The sequence below is a fragment of the Triticum aestivum genome, chromosome 4A, assembly GCF_018294505.1.
Source record: "Triticum aestivum cultivar Chinese Spring chromosome 4A, IWGSC CS RefSeq v2.1, whole genome shotgun sequence".
Taxonomy (NCBI): Eukaryota; Viridiplantae; Streptophyta; class Magnoliopsida; order Poales; family Poaceae; genus Triticum; species Triticum aestivum.
In genome coordinates this window covers 657,083,991-657,104,957 of record NC_057803.1, presented here as the reverse complement: position 1 = coordinate 657,104,957, position 20,967 = coordinate 657,083,991, and positions in this window count along the sequence as shown.

Here is a 20,967-nt window from a genome sequence, read left to right as displayed (position 1 = left end):
GCTCGGTTGTGGATGCACAGGTGTGAAGTCTCTAAGGTCATGGGTGCGTGGCACCAGAGGCATGGGTTGAGTTTACACTTAGAGAGGCACGGTTGTACATGGGTCAGTTGTACACGGTAGTGTAGTTTTGTGGCATCATGGAGGACTGGTGTACGGAGAGGAACCTGTGAATGGACGGTGTGGTCAAAGTAACAAAGTTCTTGTCCCTTGCGTCTGTGTACCGAATGTTCTTCTGCAATATTTATGAATTGTTTATGCTAATGTTGAATAAGCATTCTACTGAAAGTTTGCAACGATACCATCACATATTCTTGTAAGTGCATGATGCATCTTGTAAAGGTTGAGTATGAAAATTATAATACAATGTCGTGCGACATATCTCTCGTTCTATAGTCATGGATACAATATATGCTTGCTCAATACTTGGACATAACTTACTAATTACATTTAGACACGCACACCACTATGTTCAAAGTTCAGATGTAAAATAGTAATACAATACAAACATCATCTTTGAGCAAGAACAAACATATTTACAACATGGGTTCGTTCAACCTAAATTATCATAATAGTTGTGCCACGCACCTGATCACTTGATCACGGTAGATACATCAATCACGACACGATCCATTTTCTCGCAATTTACCAACCGCTGCTTCCCTTCCGGCGCTTCCAGCCGCTGGAAGATTCCTCATCTTTGTTCTTACATGGACGAAGTCTTTTTTTCACTGGTTGTTGGTGGAGGTGACGTAGCCCGTTGTTGATGATTAGGATTCTATGGTACAACTCATAGCTAACATACCCGTTCTTTGCCGCGTACTCAAGGTGTATCGGGGAAAGCGTCTTCCACTCCCAGAACTGGTGCTTCTCCTTTGGGAATGATTTCTTCATGTTCTTGTATGAGGGGTCGATGATGGCCGCTGCAAGGTCAGCCATGGAGTCCCTTTCTCCACCACCCTTGATGCAGAATAGCCTCTGGATGTCGACGTGGTGCTCGTCTGGAATTCTGATGCATGCACGAGCAAGCATGGTCTTGTCGTTCCTGGTGTCGATGCTGGTGAAAGTTACCGCTTTCCGTTGCAGGAAGTCAACTAACACCTGGGAGCGCTCGGACCTGCAGTAGTGGTATACAAGGACATGCTCGCGCATGGAAAGTTGGACGACGACGATCCCTTGTCGTACGTAACTGCTCTTACATGTGTACTCGAGGTCGAGGCCGACGAACTTGTTCTTCTCCTCCTTTAGCCATTCCTCATACTTTTTGATGATCCGCTCCACGGTACTTGGGTCGTTGGTGTACACCACCTCCAGCACGGTTGTGCCGTGGGTAGTGATGTGCTTGGTGAATGTTGTTATTTTCCCGTCGTCCATGGCTGGAGGTGTGCGGTGGTGAACTGTGGCCGGCGAGAAACTTTGGAGGAAGAAGATGCAAATGGAGTCGGAAAAGTGAAAGGGATCTTTTGTCGTCCAAAAAAGGAAACCGCCAAAGAGGAGTTTCTAGTCACCCGACGGTTCCAGGCGTAGATTTTTGTAAACAGTCGTTTGTTTTATCTGTTTTTTTTTAAGATTTTCACTTATCTCGTTCTTTGATTTTTTTTATTTGTTGCGTGCTGCATGTGTGATCCATATGTGCGTATTCCATCTTTGGCTGTGAAAGTAGTCGTGTGAACGGTAGAACACTCAGCAGATGCATGGTCGTGCCTTTGTTGTGAAAACGTTGTTTTCAATTAACAATCTTCCTTGGTCAATGAGGCATTGTTGTTATGTTATTCGGTGCACAACTGTGTGTTCATGAAAAGTTGGTGAAGTAAACATAGTTTGCACTTGAAAATGGAGTCATGTTTGGTTTTAAATTGAGATATGTTTCAGTAGATCGTTTGAATAAGTTTGATAACATGGCATTGTTGTAGGTTTTGGATCAAAAACTGAATGTTGTTTCGTTTGATTTTTGAAACTTTCCAAAGGATTAGAACTACATTTTTTCGAATGAATCATTCTGATAGTTCAAGCAGCATTTGTTGCAAAGCATCATTCTGATGGTTGAAACTGTGAGTAGAGGGTCCGTAAGAGCTACATAAGTTTCAAAAGATCATTCAGATAGTTTAAGCAAGCACATGGTCCATAATAGTTACATTACTGTACCATTCTAACTAACAAACTTATTTTAAATAAAGCAATGTTTTGCTCCTGGGAGGCATCATCTTGAAATGAGCGCTGAACATCCTAGAAGATACACTGTGCTTCCATTTTAGGTGCAGGTTCTGACGGAATCTACAGAATTCGTTGAATGATGATGGACACAGAACGGTCATGGCGCTCTTTGAAAGTGATTAGAACGACGTTCTTTTCAACAAAGGATGTAGCTGATATGAAGTTTTTGAAACAAGACTTTTCTATTACCATCCGGCCGTTGTTTTTGCAGATGTAGTACGACGAAGGAGTGATGACATGGGTAGGTTCATCAGGAGCTTCAAGGGTCACCATGCCATTGGTTGGCATGTCCACCCATCTCTTCAGTGTTGAGACTACGCTCCTCGGAATTTTCTAGAAGAAATCGAAATTAAATGGAAATTAAAACCGTTGAATTGCCACTTGGACAATAAATAAAAGAATGGCTGAAGACGGTGAGTGCGCAAACATTATGAAATTCTAAATTGCAAGTAATATAATTCCTGGCATGTTCAGGTTTGTGTAAACAGATGAAACAACATATTAAGAGAACAACAAAAGTTTTGTTGTTTTATGTTTGAATAAATAGGTTCTTTATAATTTTACATATAAGCAAGATTTCGTCAATATTGTTTATATTATATATGAGCAAAATACGTTTGGTATTTTAACAAGGACATATGTAACCAACCATGACGCATTCTTTGGTGTTAGTGGGAGTCAAGACATGTACAAATGGAAGGCAACGGATGAAAGTATCTCCAAAGGGCGTTGTAGAAAGAATCGTGTCTGGTTGTAGGTAAGCTCAATATCCTTAGAGTAGACACAGCAGTGAACATGGTCGAAATCGTCTGAAGAAAGGTCGTCCAGAGCTAGAAAAAGAACAAGATTTGAAAGTTAGATAAAGTTTTATGTAATACGGGTTAATATTATTCAGTTCGATGCATGCATATCAAAATACAGCCAAAGAAGATAAGTTTGTAATATTAAATACGTACCAACGTGGGGTAATGGAAGCAGCCTTTTGTCATTGCGATATGTTTGTATTTCGAGATTGAGACCCTTGTGTGGTAGTTCAAATTCTATGCGGTCTCCAGCACGAAGCTGATAATCATCCGCAAAGGTGTTCCACTCACCACCGCAGAACTTTGTGTAGTTCGGCCTATGCTTAAACAAAGCATTGTAAGACCTTCCTTCATGTGTAAGAAGGGCTGGCTCTACCTGCTCTTTACGCAATTTTCTTGCTTCTTCCTTCCTCTCGCCGATGTACTCGGCGAGAAAAGCTCTGATGTTACAAGGTACATACTGGAAAAAATAGTAAAAATAACAACCTGTAAGTATAACTTTGAACCCGCGTATTATTAATGTTAGAAGTTTTCTTAATTTGGATATGAATTTTTGATAAGAATTACATGTAACAACATAATGGTATTATAAATTAATGGATACAAATTTTTGGCATATGTTGACTAGTTTTAATTAGAACTGAAGATGCATTATAGTAATCAAGACATAGGCAGGCAAAACTAATGGACTATATTAATTAGGGCATCGGCAAGCAAACTAATGGAAAATGAAAACACAAGGCAGGTGCGAAGAAGTGACAGCAGGGGAACCTAGTGTAGGTGGAAGGCGGTATGAGTAACAGTGACAATTTCTAGTGTGTTGTAGGCAACTAATATGTTAGTGATGCTTACTAACCATGCGTCTCTAGCAATTTTCATCAAGAATAACCTCAAACTCCTGGAGAACTTCAGGGTGTGGTTCGCAAGGGCCGCCTGGTTGGCGGCAGGTAGGGCAAATCATACCTAAATAATTCAGAACAATTATGTTAATAAAACAAGAATATGATAACAATTTAAAAACAAGCTTCAGCGTTGAAGGTAGACAACGACTAGCTTCAACTATGTTAGCCATATTAAAATATCCTTATGAAGGCAGACAACAACTACAAATTTACCAGAAATCTTCTGATCTACTCCTTCCAGAAAATCAGTATGACGGAGTTTAGAACACTTGTTTGGATTTTCTAATGGTTTTTATATTCCTTTAGAGAATGAAGTCATTGTACCGGATCTGACGCTTCAATAACTATCAAATGAAAAACCAAAACGTAAAACGTAAATACGGATCGGAGCATGCTACTTACGCATATGCTTTTTACCTAGGAGAGAAGAAGAATGAGGGTTGACGAACGGAGATTGGGGTAGGTGAAGCTTAGGGCAAGCACACACGGCTAGCAAATCTACTTGAGAAGTACGGGGTAGGGGAAGCTTAGGGAAAGCACACACGGCTAGCAAATCTACGAGAGAAGTACGGCTTGGAAGTTAATCGAGGGACCCAATAAAAACTCTACAATAACTTGTTTGAAGTGAGACTGTGTGCAGGAAAGAAGCACAAACCCTAGAAGTAGGTGGTCGGATAAGGCAGATGGGTTGTGATGGGAAGCTTAGGGCAAGCACGCACGACCAGCAATGTAGGAGAGAAGCATGGCTTGGAAATTAATCGATTGATTGCTGGGAAGAAGCACGAACCTTAGAAGCAGGCGACGGAGAAGAAGGACGAACCCTAGAAGCAGGCGACAGAGATGGCAAATGAGTTGTGATGTGGCTGAGGGAGTCAGAGTTTATTGAAATATAAAGGAGACGGGAGAGAGCAAGAGTAGTAATGAGTGTTTCATTTTTTATTTTTTATTCTGCGAAATGGAATTAATGATGGTTGTAGATGGTGTGCATGCATTCCGAGGTGTTATGGGGACACGAGATGTTTGACTCATCCAGCTGCCTCCCATTATAGTTGTCCAGCTGTGCTGCCTCCCAGTGGAGTCTTTTACGTGCCTATCCTGCCTTACATATTTTTTGCGAGGCACGGTTATAGCTGCTGGAAAGCATACTGTGGTTCTGTGTTTTAATTTTTTCTAATCACATGTTTAATCAGGTATAGTTGGGTGTGTTTTTAGGAGAGGAATGGTGATGATGTTATTAGATGCACGGTCGTTGTAGCAGGAAAGGCATGGTCGATACGTCAGGGGAGGCAAATTGACGGGAGGCATGATGGTTCCTATTGAGAGTCACTTTTGCATCTAGAATGGAGCCACAGTTCGTGACTCTGTTATTGCCACAAAAAATTAAATCAATAGTCGTTGACCCAGGGAGCCACTATTTTTATGTACGTTGGGTTTAGACGAGAATATGTATGATAGCGCACAATTATCTGTATGTCAGAAGCATGGACGTGCTTTTGTTTTGGCAATGTTTTCGGTGGTACGTGCAGGCATATAGATGCAGGTCCGTTGGTATCACTGAGTTTTGTCTTTAAGCAAAGTGGAGGCACGCGTGTGGCTTTTGTGCTGGCAGAACCGTGCTTTTAATTTGGTTCACTCCTCGTGTAGTATTTGTACGACAGGGTCATCTAGTTTGCCTCCTCTCATTGTTCTCTCGGTCAAAAGATGTGCTGTTGACCGATGGGATGGCTATTTATTGTTAGTATTCATTGTGGCAGATACCGTGCTAGAGTTAACCTAGAGGCTCCTCGATTATAGCGTGGCAGCCGTGACTTTTTAAGTGCATGGTTTCATAAGCTGCAGAAGCACAACCGTCCATTCACACCATCCCCAATGCAATTTAATGGGCGCATGGTAACTGAGTCATCTCTCCCCAAGGTTAAGTAGTGGTCTATTTCGGGAGGTTATCGCGTCTTATTCTCTCCAGAGAAGTGCAGGTAGCTCCCATCATCCTCGCCTCGTACGAGAAGCACAGTCAGACTCCATTGTCGTGTCACCGTCTTTTCCATGGATGACTTCAGGAACAATACTGAGCGTCTCTTTATAGATGCCGATGGTAATACCAGGCTCGAGGTGTTGTACACCAACGAGCCCTACAAGGTGGAGGAGATTCTTTCTCTTTATCAGGAATGGCTGCGTGAGGACAGGTACAAGTTTGTTGGTCTTGATCTGGAGTACACACGAGAGGATTATTTTGATCGTAGTAGAAAAGTTGCCGTCATGCAACTGGCGATGCGCAAGCATGTTCTTGTCTATCACTTGTGCAAGGCCAGGATGGAGTGCGCTCCTCTAAAGGATTTCCTTCGGAACAAAGGTACCGTTTTCGCTAGTGTCGACGTCAGGAACGATAGGGATGTTCTCGCAAACAGTTTCCTCAAAATCGCAATAGAGTGTCACATCGATCTTCAAGAGGAGCTCATGATCAAAGGAGGCAATCTTAGGGATTCCATGGCAGATTTGGCAGGAGCCGTCATAGACAAATCTTACTTGAGTATGAAGTCGTCTTTTCCCAAGGGTCTGCATGACTACTGGGAATTGAATCTGCTTTCCCTTGAACATCTGAAATATGCGGCAATTGTAAGTGAAAACTTCATTTTTTTATGATTTTTTGTCTTCATATTTTTGGTTTAGTACAACAATAGTACTTTTTCCTCTTTACGTATATCTTCATTCTCATCCGTTTTTTGTTTTAGGATGGGTATGTGAGCTACGAGCTCTACTGCCGAGTTTTGTCGATGAAGTACATGATGCATCCCCGTTGTCTTCCCGACCGCAGATGCCGTTGATTTTTCGGAGCAGAACTCCAACTGAGTAGAATGGTCACGGTGGACGTTTGTGTGGACGTTTCTGTGAGGAATGGACTCCTGGAAGACTTTCATTTCTTTTTTTGTATAATCAATGAGTACTTTTAGTTTAATCCTATGGAGTACAGTTTTGTTATTCAGTATCGTGTTTGGCATGTCTCATGTGATTTGTAAATAATTTTTTTATGTTTTTTCATGTTACAAGTTCATTGTTGACGTTTGCGCGAGTTCATGTAAATTTAGGTAACCTGTTGAAGTGGCGCATATGTATTGTTTGGGAGAAGCATTTTTTTGTTTGGCTTATATTCAGCGTCCTTTGTTTGTGTTTGAATTGTTGTCTTTTACACGTTCACACAAGAGAGGCACGTCTGCTAATGTACGAGGCAACATTTCAGTACCATGTCTTTGTGTTCTTCGTGACCGTGCCTTTAGAAGCCCGGCATCCATGTCTGCGGAGGCTTCACTCCCGTGGCTTCTTTTCCGCTATTTCTGTACCTCACGTGACACAAGTGATGTCTGTTTGTGCTGGTGTCACACGGTAGTTTCTCTTGAGATTGAACAACCGTGCCTCTTCCATTACTCTTTTATGCGTCCAACTGGTTTGTACCCGTGCCTCGAGAACTCCAAGAAGCTGCAATTGCGTGACTGTATACGCTTCAGTTCCGTGTCTCCTGTACATGCATTTACTTGTCTCAGGCATCATGTTGGTTGTGACTCTACGTGCCTCTGGTGCAGACGTCCGTCCATGACGTGACACATATGTATTGTTTGGGAGAAGCGTTTTTTTTGTTTGGCTTATATTCATCGCCGTTTGTTTGTGTTTGAATTGTTGTCTTTTACACGTTCGCACAAGAGCGGCACGTCTGCTAACGTACGAGGCACCATTTCAGTACCCTGTCTTTGTGTTCTTCGGGACCGTGCCTTTAGAACCCCGACATCCATGTCTGCAGAGGCTTCACTCCCGTGGCTTCTTTTCTACTATTTTTGTACCTCACGTGACACACGTGATGTCTGTTTGTGCTGGTGTCACACGGCAGTTTCTCTTGAGACCGAACAACCGTGCCTCTTCCATCACTCTTTTGTGCGTCCAGCTGGTTTGTACCCGTGCCTTGAGAACACCATTTCCAAAGCCGTGCCTGTGTGCCAAGAAGCCGCAATTCCATGCCTGTATACGCTGCAGTTCTGTGCTTCCTGTGCGTGCATTCGTGTTACTCAGGGGACACACTGGCTGTGACTCTTCGTGCCCGTGGTGTCAGACGTCCGTCCGTGAGGGGATGCGGTGGCTATTACTCGTCGTGCCTGTGCTTCTACACGCCTGTGCGTTTGGAGTCTTTAAAACTGTGGATCTCTGACTTGTGCCATTGATTTGCTTCAAGTATTGATGTATCTCACGTGATACATGCCATGACTCTCGAACAGAGTGTTGTCACCGGTGCCTCTTGGAGGTCTCCTTTTTGCATTCAGATGATTTGTATCCAGAGGATTTAGGTCGAGATTGCAAAACAAGACGGAAAAGATCATGTGGCTCGCGAAGCCGACGCACGTGCTTGTATAGGCTATGTTTCTGTGCCTTTGTTTCCTGTATTGACGTGTTTACGGCGAGTTTCTGCCTGCATGTGTACGTGCCTATTGTGATAGCGACCGATATCTGCAAAAGTTGTACGCTCGTGCCTGTGGAATAGACATGTATGTGCGTCTTGTGCCTGCATACCCGTGCCTCACGTGAAACCAGCCTTGACTCTCGAGGGACAGATGGTGTGAATCTAGCTAGATGAGGGACGGATGAATTCTGGCCTTCGGATCTAAGGTGTATGACAGGCTGTTCGTTTGTTTCACTGGATTCTTCCGTCGGTGGTCTTTGTTCAAAGGAGGAATCGATGACCGATGTGGTGGCTGTTCGATGTGACTATTCAGTGTGTCAGTTACCGTAAAATAAAGTTAGAGGCTCCTAGGTTTCTCCGCGGTATCAATTATTTGTGGACAACCGTGACTTTAGGAAGTGCATGGTTCCATGAGGTTCGGAAGCACAATTGTCTATACGCCGCTCCTAGTTCACACGTTAATCCGAATGGTAACCCAAATGTCCCTCGCCAAGGTTAAATACTGGCCATGTTTGTGAGGTCTCCACGTCGTATTGTAGCCGCAGAACATCAGGCAGTACCCACCCTCCTTACCACTCCCTAACCTTGTCGCAGGGTCTCAGGAGTCTCCATTGGCACCTTGCTGCTTGTTGCCATGGATGACTTTTTGAACACCACCGAGTACCATCCAATAGTTGCATATGGTAACACGAAGCTCGACGTGTGGTACACCAACGAGCCTGGCAAGGTGGAGGAGATCATTGCCTTGTACGAGGACTGGTTGCGCGAGGAGAAGTATAAGTTTGTTGGTCTCGGCATGGAGTTCACACGAAAGGATTGGTATGGGCGTAGAAAAGTCGCCGTCATGCAACTGGCTATGCGGAATCATGTTTTGGTCTATCACTTCTGCAAGGCCAGGACGGAGTGCCCTGTCCTGAAGGATTTCCTGGAGAATAGAGGTATAACTTTCTCTAGTGTGGGCATGAGGAATATTAGAGATGCTCTTTTCAAGATTTCATCAGAATTCCAGAAGGGTACCACATCGACATCCAAGAGAAGTTCATGATAAGAGGCGGTCAAGAAAGGGATTCCATGGAGGAATTAGCGGGAGCCATCATTGACGAATCTTACTCCTAGCTGGAATCCTCTTTTCCAGAACTTCTTCGTCAGTACTGGGATTGGAAGCCACTTACCTCTGATCACCTAAAATATTGAGCTACTTTAAGTGAAGATTTCATTTTCATTAGTTTCTACCTTTGTTGCAAGAACAGTATGTTTTTATTTTATTTTTTTGGATATTGATGTTATCATTTGGTTTTCCTTTAGGAAGGGTATGTGAGCTATGAGCTGTACCGCCGGTTTCTGTCGATGAACGACATCCTTCATCGTCGCTGTCTTCCTGATGTCAAATGGCGAGGACGTTTCTGAGGATTGTGTGATGAATTGGTTATTTGATAGTTATTGTATTGGGTAATATTACATCGACTAATGAATTTGTAATTGTGGTGGTTTTATTTTGAACCAGATGGAGTTGACTGGTTTCAGAATTTAAGTTTATTTTCGTTCCATCATGTTTTTCTTGACTGGGTGCCTTCAAGAATATTTTCCTCTATGATTTCTTGCTATTCATTCGTATAAGATGAGATGTATTAAGAGGACCACTCAGATGTGCACTTCCGTGAATCTAGGCAGCGCACAGCCGTCTGCTCAGGAATGCATTGTTTTTGTTTTAGGCAAGGCACAGTTGTTTTTATAACGAATACACAGTTGTGGTTGTGTGTTAGGCAGTGCGTTATGTTAGTATGAGTTACTGTCATGGTTGTATGTTCTGTAATATTTCTATTTAGTCTGTCTAGTTAGTGGAGGCATGCCCTATGTTATGTTGAGGCAGAGTTGTGTGTGTAGTTTGGAAATGCTTTCTCAACATGTTTGTTTGGAGAGGCACGTATACGTTGTTATTCAAAGGCACGGTCGTGTCTTTCTTTTGAAACGTTTTCTTTCACTTACTTGAAGTGACGGTCGTGCTTCTATGACTCGTTGGCTTGGTAGAGGGACCGTTGTTAAGATATCGAGGGGGCGGTCCTGTGTTAACTGGTGTCGCACTTGTGTGTGTCAGGTTAGTTGTCCGTGTTAAGAGTGGCACGTTCTACGTGGATAAGAGGCACGACAGTGCCTCTGTGACCAACATTACTGTAGGTGAGTCATTTAGCTCCTTCGTGAGATGCTTACGAATCGATAGTGTTTTTCCTCTGTGTTACAATTGTTTCTTTTTTATGTCTAGTAGGAGTGAGTGGTGTTCTAGTGCAAGGAATTGATGTCTTGAATATGATCTTTACAAGTTTTCCAAAAAATTCGATTCTTATTTTCGAAAAAATACGAAGTTAGGAATTTAAGACTTGACCATTTGAATGCACAACTGTGGTTAATGGGATCCATAGCAGATATCTTGGACCGACACAAAAAATAGCTGAAATATTGTTGTGATTACATGGGTCGATATGGCTGAAACAATGTTCGGATGTCTCCATCTAAATTAAGGCACATCTAAGCAGTAGTCATCTTCTTCCAAATCTTCTTCTTTCGTGCCGGATGTTGTGTTTGTTGAGTACGATGCTCAGTGCCTCAAATACATGGCCTGTGTTGTAGTTCGATGTTATCATTTTGTAAGTTAGTTGTTCTCTCATCGGTTTCACATGGATCTGCAAAACAAATAAGCGCACAAACTAATAAAATTTATTGTAAAACTTAATGTTTAGTTGGCTTGGATGAACATATATTTATGTGCTGTCAATGAGAGTGAACTTACATTATTAATAAAAAATGAATTATTATTGAAATTAATGAGGGGCATCAGATGCATGGTGTAAATAGCACTGTCATCCCTGAAATTTGAGAGCATTATGTTATTGGTTAGTAGGTGGACAGTAGATATGGGATATGTAGTGGAACAAAAAAATGCATGGTGTAAATGAGGTAGAGGTACAGTTAGAAGAAACTCACTCTCTGTATGAGTTACATACACTCTGCACAGGTTTGACATGAAAGGTGGCCATTGTGTGAGGATAGTTGTTGTAAGCAGAATGATAAGCTCTCTTGAAGTTTTCGATGACAAATTCCGAGTGTTCCTTTATACCGTCGCAATTGATATAAGGACACAGAATTTCGAACCGACGCATTGCAAGATTCACGATTATGAGGTAGATAAAATGTGGTTTCTTTCTCACAGGTATTAATACCTAAAACAATTAACGGGAAGTTATATCATTGTAACAAGAAAATTTGGTAGAATTGAAGACGAACACTGGACAGATAGAGTGAGTAGAGTGAACTCACGATGTTGCATTTGTTTGGCAGCCTGATCCCAATAGTTTTTTCTGCAATTTGTTCCTTCAGTAGTTCTGTGCTTGCTCCTAGAACTTGAAATTTATCCTGCATTAAATTGAAGCTGCGTCACTCAGCGTGCTAGTAGTAGTAAATGTGGTTTGTTATTATTATTTATGAGAAGCAAGAACTTACAGAGGCGTCAATGTACATTATATGCTTGTGCACAGATGTTGGTGTTGGCGTTGCGTAGAATTGTTCTTTCATCAGCAACTCTGAGTAAGCATCGACCACGAATGAGTTGATATATCCGTATACCTTCATTGACAAACCTAAAGTTCGATGATTGGCCCAACGTCGGTCGACGTAGAATATCCTCTTGCTGCCAAAAAGATAGATGCATTTTAAATCATATGATTTTATTATTTAACGTTAGAGTTGATGAGTATTCAATTGCAATAGAAGAATAATCGAGATGAAACTCTTTAATTTGAAAGCTTTGGGCAGAATGCATTGCAATAGTAAAAGAAAGGATCAAAACATTACTATAAGAGGAAGAACTAATTCATTACCTATCATGTTAACTGATGCCTGGTGTACTGTTGACGATTGTTTCATACACTTCTTTCTCATGCGTTTTAGAATCTCTTATTTCCAAAAGTTGGCAGTGATCTTGGTGGTCATTCCCTTTGTGAGTGAACCGAGTGTGCTCTAGCTGAGGATGATGTTGATGAGGTTGGAAGACATGACCACCGAAGTTCATTTGATCATTACTAAGTTGTAGATGACCCTCATTACAATTGTTGTTTCTCTGGACTATTAGGCCTTGTGGTTGGTGCTGCATGTGCAGTTGTAATGTTCTGACAGTTGGATCACCGGTTGAGCTCGAAGGAATATCTGTTGGAAAATGTTGCAGAGGATGGCCGGAATACTGCATGCTGTTGAACTATTGTTGCAAGGCACTGTAACTCTGGCCACGAGACTCGCTTGTCCGTGGTTGCTGATGGTTCTGTTCTTGAGGTTGGCGTTGCTGGCACCGTGCAGTGCTGTTATTCCGAGCATCATTGTGTTGGGGGTAGTGGGCATTGTGGATAGGGGTTTGTTGGTTGTATTGTCTCTGACTTTGGTTGTTCATTGCATAAGGTGAGTGCTGGCTGCTGTTTGAGCTACCGTTATTCTGAGCACCAGGACGTCGGTAGTAGTTGTTTTTGAGAGTAGGAACTTGTTGGTAGTGTTGGGAAAAAGCAGTTGCTGGCAAATTGTCGGACAAGACAGTTTGAGTTAAACCTGTGGAGTATGACGTATCAAAAGTCTGTGAGAGGTGGCTACTGCCTGGCATTGAGCCTGATCTGCTGGTCATATGTCGCTCTTCATAGTTAGAAAGGCAAGATCTGGATGATGAGGTTGAATTCTTGGTCAAGTGTGAGATAGTATCAGGTTGGCATTGTTGGGATGCTACATGGTTATGAAAGGGTTGCTTCTTCTTTTCTTCAACGACTCTGTCAATTTGTTCATAGATAGATGGGTCAGACCATATTTCATCATCATCAATGAATCCAGCATCAAGGAGGCTTTTGTGGTTGTCAGGTTGTAGAGACTGATTGGTTGCAGTTTCTATTGAATTATGTGGAGGCTCCAGTATTCTAACTTTTTTCTTAGGAGGTGCCGTATTATTTTTTCCTGGATCTTCTGACTGCTGTAAGGACCTTTTGTGAGCCGCCATTTTTGTTTCGAGTTCTGGCGGATGTGCGGTTGTGGTAAGAGGGACGCTGTTGGTGGGATCAATACGTGGTTGTTTGGTACATTGTTCATGTTCTTCTAGAATGTTATTGTCTTCCGCGTCGATAGATGTGGTAGTAATGATTGGAGCATCACTAGTGGATGGAAGTGCTTTTCTCGTATCCAGCATTGTGGCAGAACCGCTGTCAGAATCAGTGGTGACGGCTACTCTAGGAGCAAGGGAGGAAGTGGCTCTGGTGTGTTCAGTTTCAGCAATCGTCTTCTCATCACTCAAAATTGAAACAAGATGGTCCTTAGCTTCTTGCAGTGAAGAAGAACGTTGTTCAGTGACAATGTTTAACTTTTGTGCAGGTTGGGATACAGTGAGGCTCTTTGTGTTGGTTGAAGAATTTTTGTGAGCGCTATCAGAACCGCTGGACCGTTCAGTAGTTGGTGACATTTTCCCAATGTGATGAACAGGTGCTCCAACTATATCCCTTGAGATTGGACCAGTCAGTAACTGTTTGTCAACCGCAGAGTGCGAGGTTGATGTTTCTATTGCAGTATGTTTTGTTGTTTCCTCCAAGAGTTTTTCCAGTGGGCTTGTCAGAGAGTTGTGGTCTGCAGATCCTCCAGCAGAATTTTGGGTTTCAATCCGTACAGAACACTCAGACGAATTTTCACCTGTCATTATGATTGCCTCACTCTCGAGCATCTCAGACGTTGGCACGAAGGGCTCATGAACTGGCAAGCCATCAAGGCAGTTCTGCAGATGGTTATGCACTTTGTCCAGATGAATCTTGGCTTGTTCATCAATGTCCTCTCTGTTGTGGTCTATCCTGTTCACCTCCAGTAGCAACTTAATCTGAGTTGATGATTTTAGCTGTGAAGATAGACGAATTTGGGACTGCTCTTTGTTGTATGGATTCTGGGAGTCTGGCTCAGGGGTATCGCAACAACCCTTTAAATTTTCCAGGGAGTATGACGTTGCGTGAAGGACACTAGTTGAGCCACTCCTGGAAGAACTTTGACTGCTTGTCGTGCTAGAACTTGGAAGCGTAGAGTATGTTGAAGGGGCTGATGAAAAAGTTTCTTTTTCATTTGAGTTATCCTGTTTCAAGTTACAATAAACGCCCCGGTCTCTGGTCTTCGTTTCTTTTGCACTAAGATCCCTACCGAGTGAAAGGAGCTTCTCCAATTTCTGCTCGAGAACTGGTTGAAACCGCAAGAAAAGTTTTGTGTACATTTCATTGATAACTTTTGCAATTTCCACCTTGGCCTATAATTGAAAAAATAAAACATCAGAAGTTTTTAATACCGGAAATGAAAATTAGTTACTAACACTGAAAATGAAAAATATCTTGTGAGCTATTGTATGTTCTGTCAAGAATTGCAGAATCACACATGATATGCTGCGGGGAAGCGCGGGTAACAAGGTCCATGAATCATGGTCAACACATTCCTTGAAAGAGCACACCGGACATATTGTACGAAGCATGGTTGACCTACCGCTGCAGGGAAGCAGTGCTATATTGAACATAAAATCACAGCTAAGGTAGTATAGGAAGGACTTCTATATTAAACAGAAAGGCATGGCTAACGTCTTGTAGGAAGCACTCCTATGTTTAACACAAAAGCAGAGCTAACGTACTATATAGGAAGAAATTTTATATTTAACACAAAAGCACAACTAACGTACTATAGGAAGCACTTCTAGTTTTAGCACAAAAGCACAGCTAAGGTACTATAGGAAGCACTTTTGTATTTAACACAAAAGCACCGCTAAGGTAGTAGACGAAGCACTTCTATATTAAACACAAAGGCACGGCTAAGGTCCTGTAGGAAGCACTGTTATGTTTAACACAAAAGCACAACTAACGTGACTCTGTAGGAAGCATTTTTATATTTAACACAAAAGCACAGCTAACGTACTATAGGAAGCACTTCTAGTTTTAGCACAAAAAAGCACAACTAAGGCAGTATAGGAAGCACTTTTATATTTAACACAAGAGCACAACTAAGGTAGTATAGGAAGCACTTCTATATTAAATACAAAAGCACGGCTAATGTCCTGTAGGAAGCACTTCTGGTTTTAATAGAAGCACTTCTGGTTTTAATAGAAAAGCACAACTAACATACTATAGGAAACTGTCTGGATGAGCACTCGTCCTATATGAAGCACTTCTAGTTTAACATAAAAGCACATCTAACATACTATAAAAACTGTCTGGATGAACATAATAGGACATGTATCTTTTTTGTAAAAACTTAGGGAGCATCATTTCAAACATAAAATCAGGTGCAGTAGCTGGAAATCACTTACGGAACAAAGTTTTTCTTGAGGCACAAATTCTTCTATGTAGGATTCTAGTCTGGGACTCATTTGAAAAAATGGCGCCTGAAAGCCATGCGGTGGTTGGAAAGGTGTGCGCCTAATGTCTTTCAGCTGTCATGCGGAAAAGGAAACAATTACAGTCAAGTCAAGGTAATACATTCCAGCTAAGTCCTTATGTTGAGTTGAAAACTTCGCCAAAGGAAAATGATGAAAAGTTGACTCATCGTGTGTTTCCCAAAAATTCCGTCCTCTGTTGACAGGCTGTCTGTGTTAGCATAATTCTTAATGGCCTCTGTGTCCCACATGACAAGTCTTGCAAGAGTGTCAGGTTCCAGGTCCATAATCTTCGTATCCAGGTACTCAAAATACCTTATCTACAAGTGGGGAAGAGGTAAAAATGAATCATGTTCTTGTAGCTGCTTGTGGGTATAAAGAAATGTATAAGTTAGTGAACGAACCACTGGAATCAGGAGGCAGCCACACAGGGCGCCTGCGAATCCTTTGTCCTTGAAGGTCTGGAGTGATGCCACTAGTTTCTCTGTGAGAGCATTGGACCAATCATATGATGGTATGTTACTTGCTGGTCCTTCTAGAGCGGCTAAATAGTCGGGGCTAACACAGTCATATGTCGTTGGGCATAGAAATACCGCTGTTGCAAACATCACGAAAACACGTTGAAACACTTCTCCTGTCAGCTCTGGGGTTATGAGATCAGTTAACTCTCTGATGCTTGGAGCGTGCCCAGCACACCGAGTTTCAGACTTAACCTGACATCTGAAAGCTTCTGAGCATTTTCTTGGGATAACCTGCCCACCAAGTGGAATTCCTAAGATCCGGTGCACTGTGTACGAGTTGATGAGGAATCTGTATCCACTAGGCAGTATGAAACACCTGGAAGGGCAATCAAAATAGCGGACAAGCCAGCGAACGAAACACCTTGGAAGCTCGCGACAGCACAGATCTGGAAGGTATCCAAATCCAATATCTCTGACAAGCTGCTTTTGTGGTTCTGTTAGCTTTTCACAGACAGTAATGAATTTCTGGAAGCTAAGTTTTGTGTTGAACTCTTCTTCATATTCACGCATTATAACAGCTCTGTTGACAAAGATAAGAAACGACCTTTAGCAAATGTATTGTTGAACCACATGCTTTTCTGGCACAAGCTTACATACAAACGCTGAGTCAGCAAAACGGAGACAAATATTTAAGGCGTGATTAAAAATGCATCTAGAATGAGAGGCATTGATTTCAAAAGAAATTTCAACGACACACGCAAGATGCATGATAAAAAACACCTACTTCGAGGCAGCAAGCTGCTTCTTTGCCCTGTACTCCTCAACAAGCTTTTTGTGCGCTGCATGTTTTAACTCGATCCTTAGTCTCTCTGTTTCTAGCTGGTCATGAACCATGAAATCTTGGGTGACAATCTCTATGCCATCGACAGACTGGGACTGAGTCTCTGACAGCTGTGGGGTGGTGTCCATCTCATCGAACTCTACATAAGAGGTCACGAGACATCATCGTTAATAGGTCAACTATGTAAGGCAGTTGTTAGCAGTCCATGTGAGACCATCACCAACAGCTTGGTCCATGTAAGACGGTTTCTAAATCTGAGTTAGTAACTTCTTTGCAAAAAGGGATATAAGTCCTTTGGATCTCTGCTATAGATTGCGGATCTATACAATCATTTGACCTGTGACCTCATGTTAGGGATTGGGATAGTGAATTTTGACTGCAGTTTAATTGAGCTCTGCAAGTAATATAATATGTGGTCACGAGAGTGCTTAAGTTTTGCATGGCTGGAGATATAACTCAACTTAGCAAAACCACGGCGCAAGCATGCAGTTGGCATGATTAAAGTCAGGTCAGCTGAGTCCTAATTTTAAATCCATAACCCTTCTGCTCTTAAGATGGCGCAACAGTTTGAGCATGGACCAGCTGAAGATAGTTGGATCCGAAACCGATATTCGAATCGCGCCCCACATGCAGTGTGGTGCAGATGCGGTGTGTACGCAGCCCGCGGAATTGCTAGTACCGGTAATTTTTTTTGTTCAAACGTTGAATCGGTGGCATAATCATGGTGATGATGCAATGGATTACCTGAACAGGAGATCCACGGTGAGTGAGATGAAGGAGACCGATAATTTTCAGTGACGAGCGAACACCGCGGAGGGATCGGGATTGGCTTTCCTTTGGAGAGCTAGAATATGCCTCGCCTGTCGCCACCGATGCTAGATGGAGAAAGATCTGGAACTCATCTTGCGGACGACCCCACAAGTTAGTCAAATACTTGGAGGAACTATTTGAGAGCCCACATGTCAGTATGACGTCGAAGTCCACCTACCACATTTTCTCACCCCGGACGGAGGTTCTCCTCGTAGGACTCATATAAGGCCGACCCCACAAGTTAGTGAGAGACTTACAGGAATTAGTAACTGAGAGCCCACTTGTCAGTCTCGTCGACGGTCAAGTGAAGTCGACCTACCACATCTAGTCACGCTGAAAAAACATGTGCATCTCTCATGTGTCACACAACTCACCCCACCTATCAGGTTATTCTTCTCCTGCATGCAAAAAATCGAAGTAGGCTATCTCTTTCCTTCTCTCTTTCTCTCTCCGTCTCTCTTTCTCTTTTCTCTCTCTCCCAGATTCAAAATCATTGAAGGAGATCGCTGACAAACTGCAGGGAAGCAGATCCCCTCACAATTTAGAAAGGTGTGAGTTCCGAATAATCAGCGCATAAGATTCGGCAATCAAAGGTTAGTAGAAAGGTGTGAGTTCAATTATATAGAAGTATAAATATATCTCTGTTGCGTGCTAAGTGTAGTACGTTAGTAAGAAATATTGAGATTGACTTTGAAAATTTTCAACACTAATACTGCGGGTTTATAACTTTTTCGGGCAGATGTTCAGGAGTTCGACATCTAGTCAGGACAACATGGACGGTCGGTCTTTGAACGACATCGACAAGGATTATGGGAGTCAGGTAATAGCAAGGCAGTTGAACATTAGGGTTTGGTCTTTTATTTCTGTGACGTTTGCTGTCAAGGTGCTACCACTGAGAACACCAATTAGTAGATCATTAAGAAGAACAAAAATGATTAATATATCCTGGATGAATGCTGTAATATCTGTTTATCCTATGCATCTACTCTGTAGTTGAGTATTGAGAGGTGGAAGAAAAAAAAATCACTACAAAATGAGAAGAAGATGAAGGATGCAGATGTTGTCAAACACGCACATGCTATGCAGGCTGGAGTAATTGGAGTCAAGAGTGAGATACAAGTTCTTGGCAAACGTCCCAACCAGGAGCATGTTGTGCAGCAGACACCTACGAAGAGGAGCATTCTAAGCACCAGAGACTCCACTAAGCAGATTGTGCAGGTAACGACGAAAACTTCAAACACTGGTTTTCAACGTACGTGGAAGTTTTACGTGCTAATTCTTCGTAATACTCTCACGTGCCTCTAATTATTTTTTGCTTTCAAGACACAGTTGTCCACAAAGGTGCAGAGCGGGCGTTGTGACGCCCAACATTTGATGGCGGTCATAATGAAGAGGTACAGGGTAACAGAATTTGCCTTGATGCAAGCAGAAGGATCATTGGCAACAAAAGCATTAGTGTTCATGGATTTGGTATGGTCTGTGCAGGCAAGAAGAGTCCAACGACAAAATCAAACATAGGAGGAATAAACTTTACAGTTCAGCAGCACCAGAAAGCAATACAGGTGACAACAAATACGGACGTGCAACAACATTTAAAGCAAATGTATATTTTTTTGTGAGCAATTTTTTCTTTGTTTTCGTCTGGTATATTTAAATTGTAGTATCTTGCACACGCAGGTGTACGAGCAAGGAAGCAAGTATCGTGATAGTCAACAGATCGATGAAAACATAAGGCAAGGTCCTTTGAAAGGATCACATGCGGCATTCAACATGAGGGGTCCTTCCAAAGGATCTCCGATGGCATTCAGAATAGTCAGCGAAATTACCATTGCACGGAGGTTGTCGCCAAGATTTGCTGGACAAGAGAGGCATGGGAAAACAAAGGTGACAACGGAACTATGCTTTTTCAATTCAACGCACAAACAGTTTTATGGAAGAACAGGGTAAAGTGTAAAACATTAGGACGACTGACCATCTGGTGCGGCTGTATATGCAGCTGTATAGGATGTTGTTGTGCCTCTCGGTTGTATGGTGTAAGTAGAAGCACATTTGTGCCTCTTTGTCCAGATGTGTGTGTAGCATGGTCCCATTCGTGCTGCTGGGTGTAATGTGAATAGTGCCTCTGGTGTACCACTTATTAGAAATTAAAAAAAACGCATATGCTGCTCTCGGTATCTAATTCTATTTCGTGCTGTGTGTTCAGGATTTGGCGGAGGGGATAACAGATGAGGCAAAGAAATATCATATTTCTCCATCCATTTTGAAAGGAACGCAGTGTTCAAAGCAACAAGTAGCATGCAGCGCCAGCACAGATTGCATTGTAGAAGTAACACAGTCCCTTGGTTGCACGAGTGCCGGAGAAACAGGGAGCAGCATTGCACAATGTGACAGTGGAGAGGCAGAGTCATTCATGGATTTATCCGTGCCATGCAGAAACGACGCTGCTGGGGTGACAAACAACAGAGCAGCAGCAGCTCCACTGTAAGTGGACCTGTGGCTGGCGATGAAACAGATGTCGTCAGAAGTGAATGCGATCAGACGAACGAAGACACGGTAGATAGAATCAAAATGGCCTCGCCGACCATTGTAGAGAAAGAAATGGATGACACGTTCAAAGAACGCATATACCCAACGCTTCAGGAGGTCACTGAAGCGCTCGAACCAGAGGGTGGTATGGTATTTGGATCATTGGATGAGTGCTTTTTCTTCTTGTGCAGATATGCGAGAAAGGTTGGCTTTGCTTCCAAGCGATCAACGAGCACAAGATCGACATATGATCAGCAGCTTGACAAGCAGGTGTTTCAGTGCACCAAGGAAGGGCAGAATAAAACAACTGAGAGACATGTTAAGGAGAGAAGGAGCAATTGCTTGATCCGGACAAGCTGCCTAGTCCAAATAACAGCCAAGAGGGATGCAGATAGGAGGAAATGGTATCTGAAGAACGTGCGCCTAGAGCACAACCACCAACTTCACCCATCAGATTGGATGCTGAAGTTCATGAGATGCTATAAGAAGATGACACCTCAGGAGAAATTCTTTATACAAGTGATGCAGAAGGTGAGGTTAGAACCGAGGAAGGTTATGCAGATT